Source organism: Somniosus microcephalus, chromosome 23 (genome assembly GCF_052327205.1).
Source record: "Somniosus microcephalus isolate GS21.2 chromosome 23, FLI_Smic_1.0, whole genome shotgun sequence".
In the NCBI taxonomy this organism is placed as follows: Eukaryota; Metazoa; Chordata; class Chondrichthyes; order Squaliformes; family Somniosidae; genus Somniosus; species Somniosus microcephalus.
In genome coordinates, this window is record NC_141009.1 from 7,217,447 (window position 1) to 7,221,439 (window position 3,993).

Below are 3,993 nucleotides of genomic sequence, written 5' to 3' on the forward strand. Positions count from 1 at the left end.
TTGTTTGAATTTTCCGCAGAGGATCAGCCAGTTTCAATTTCCCCATTGGAATCAGGAAGCTGTTGCGACTGTGGAGATTGATAAGACTACAGATCTTGTTACTCTCTCGCTCAACGGAACATTCAGTGTGATGCTCGTCTGTTTGTACAGCGACTGATCCCCTGCAAGCTTCTGTTTGTGAACATTAACTTTTTGGTGTTTAATAAACTACCGCCCTCTCTGAGCAGCTGAATCCCGCTCGATTCTGGATTCCCATCAGCTGCACCTAAACAGGATCCTGCACCCTGTGATGAAATATTTCCATTCATCACTGCCTGTGACTGAGATCGGTTTCAGTGTCATTTCCCTTCCCCCAGACCTCATTGTATTGTGTACTGGAATGTGCTGTATTGTATACTGGAATGTGCTGTGTGTAGGGCTCCGCCCATACCTGGCCCCATTTGTAAGCTAGCTTTCAGTCTAGCCCCAGTCTCCAGAAGGACGACATCTCTCTCGCTTACGTGTTTCGTTCTAAGTTAATAAAAGCCTTGTTTTGTTCTGCTACCTTCGAGTCTCGGAATTATTGAGGCACATCACACCCCACAATTCTTTTGGAATTCTCTGCCCCAGAGGGCTGTGGAGGCTCAGTCGTTGAGTATATTCAAGACTGAGATCGATAGTTTTTTGGGCACTAGGGAATCAAAGGATATGGTGGCGTCCTCTGCCCATGGAAACAGTTTCTCCGTATTTACTCGATCAAAAACCACTCATTATTTTGAATTCTAAAGAAATGATTTTTTAAATTCGCTCACGGGATGTGGGCGTTGCTGGCAAGGCCAGCATTTATTGCCCATCCCTAACTGCTCTTTGAGAAGGTGGTGGTGAGCCGCTTTCTTGAAACGCTGCAGTCCGTGTGGCGATACCGCTTTGAAGTGGTTTGGTATAACTGAGTGGCTCGCTGGGCCATTTCAGAGGGCAGTTAAGAGTCGACCACATTGCTGTGGGTCTGGAGTTACAGACTGGGTAAGGAGGGCAGATTTCCTTCTCTAAAGAACATTAGTGAACCAGATGGGTTTTCATTGACAATCTGGTCGTTTCATGGTTACCATTTCCACCCCATGTTTATTTAATTGAATTTAAATTCCCCAGCTGCTGTGGTGAGACTGGAACTCACATCTCCAGGATCATTAGTCTAGACTGCACTAGATTACTAGTCCAGTAACATAACCACTATGCTACCGTTCCCCAAGCCTTTACTTTGACGATAATTAACCAAATTAAGGCCCAAGGTTTTGGCCTGAGCGGCTAGGCCGGGTTTCTTGATCCCTGCTTACTGATGGCGACGGCGGCCTCTTTGTTCATGGTGTACGGAAGTCTGATCACCAGATCTTCCCCAGCATCATAGCTCTGTAGTATTTCCTTTCCCAGGTCAGCGTCTGTCAGCTTAAGATCCTCACGTGTGTCATGGTTATTGCTCGAAGGAGAACAACCCCAGCTTCTCCAGGCTCTCCACAATACTGAAGTCTCTCATCCCTTGGACCATTCTAGTAACCGAACTCAAATCCTACCTTCTTCACTAACCATTTCTGCAATTGTATTTATTGTGACCAAATAGCCCCTCCTTATATACCATGTCTATATTCAGGTCATTCCATACAGACCCCCCGCCTTCTTGTAGTACAGTCCTTCTAAGATTTCCGACCTGTAGGTTAACCCTTTCTCCACTGTTTTCGTTTTTGTGTTCTCTCTCAGACTAGCCCGCTATTCCCTTGAGTATGGAAGATTAAGGGGTGATATAATTGAGGCGTTTAAGATGATTAAAGGAGTTGATAGGGTAGATGGAGAGGAACCCAGGGGAGTCCAGAACAAGGGGACATAACCTTAAATTTAGAGCCAGGCCATTCATCGAGTCATAACGGCACAGAAGGAGGCCATTCGGCCCATTGAGTCCGTGCCGGCTCTCTGAAGATCAATCCAGTCAGTCCCATTCCCCCGCTCTATCCCCGTGCCCTGCAAGTTTATTTCCCTCAAGTGCCTATCCAGTCTCCCCTTGAAAACATTGAGTGTCTCCGCTTCCACCACTTCCATCAGCAGCGAGTTCCAGGTCTTCACCACTCGCTGCGTAAAAAAGGTTTTCCTCACATCCCCCCTGTATCTCTTGCCCAAAACCTTAAATCTGTGTCCCCTAGTCCTTGTACCATCAACTAGTGGGAACAACCTTTCCCCGTCTAGCCTATCCAAACCCGTCATAATCTTGTACACCTCCATCAAATCACCCCTCAGCCTCCTTTGCTCTAATGAAAACAAATCCGGCTTCTCCAGCCTGTCCTTGTAACTAAGATCCCCCATCCCCGGAACCATTCTGGTCAATCTCCTCTGCACCCTCTCAAGGGCCTTCACATCCTTCCAAAAGTGTGGTGACCAGAACTGGACGCAATACTCCAGTTGTGGCCTAACAAGCGCTTTATAAAGGTTCAGCATAACTTCTCTACTTTTGTACTCAATACCTCTATTTATGAAGCCCAAGATCCCATATGCTTTGCTAACCACTCTCTCAATATGTCCTGCCACCTTCAGGGACCTATGCACATTAACTCCCAGGTCCCTCTGTCTCTGGACACTCTTTAAAACTGTGCCATTAAGTGTATATTGCCTCTCCCTGTTCCTTCTGCCAAAATGCATCACCTCACACTTCTCTGTATTAAATTCCATCTGCCACTTGTCTGCCCATTCTGCTAGCCTTTCTATGTCCTGTTGCAATCGATTGGTATCACCCTCACTATTTGCCACACCCCCAAGTTTGGTGTCATTGGCAAATTTGGAAATTCGACTCTGTATTCCAATATCCAGGTCACTTATATATATCAAAAAAAGCAGTGGCCCCAGCACTGACCCTTGGGGAACACCACTGTTTACCATCCTCCAGTCTGAGAAACAGCCATTTACCACAACTCGCTGTCTTCAGGCTGTTCAGGGGTGATGTCAGGGAGCACTTTTTCACACAAAGGGTAGTGGAGATCAGGAACTCTCTCCCCCGCAACCACGAAAAGCTGTTGAGGATGGGGGTCAATTTAAAATGTCAAAACTGAGATTGATAGATTTTGTTCAGTAAGGGTATTAAGGGCTACGGAGCCACGGCGGGTAGATGGAGTTAAGATACAGATCAGCCATGATCTCATTGAATGATGAAACAGGCTCAAGGCGGAATGGCCTCCTCCTGTTCCTTCCTTCCTATGATACACAGATATAAAAGCGATTCAACCATCTGCAAATTCTCAGAACTTAGTATAAAGCAAACAAGCAATGCAGCATTTCAATTGGGAAGCTTCACATCTTTTTAAAAATGTATTCATTCACAGAATGTGGGCGTCGCTGGCGAGGCCCATCCCTAATTGCCTTTGAGAAGGTGGTGGTGAGCCACCTTCTTGAACCGCTGCAGTCCGTGTGGTGAAGGTACTCCCACAGTGCTGTTAGGGAGGGAGTTCCAGGATTTTGACCCAGCGACGATGAAGGAACGGCCAATATATTTCCAAGTCAGGATGGTGTGTGACTTGGAGGGGTACTTGGAGGTGGTGGTGTTCCCATGCGCCTGCTGCCCTTTGTCCGTCTAGGTGGAAGAGGTTGCGGGTTTGGGAGGTGCTGCCGAAGCAGCCTTGGCGAGTTGCTGCAGTGCATCTTGTAGATGGTACACACTGCAGCCACGGTGCGCCGGTGGTGGAGGGAGTGAAAGTTTAAGGTGGTGCATGGCTTGAGGATCAAGCGGGCTGCTTTGTCCTGGATTGACTGCTTAAAGTTGGCGAAATGTGTTTAGATAACATTCCCCTGCCTGTTGTTTGAGCCAAGACGTTGGCCTCTTTAAAGTAACGTGCGTGCATTAAAAAGGGGGCGAAGGAATGTCACTGAGCACTCATCTGCTAAATGACCAACAGCCATTTCCCTGCGAGGATCACCTCTGTATTAGCAATGGCAGCTGGGTTGTAATTTTGCGGTTCTGAGCTCCCAGTGGGGAGCCTC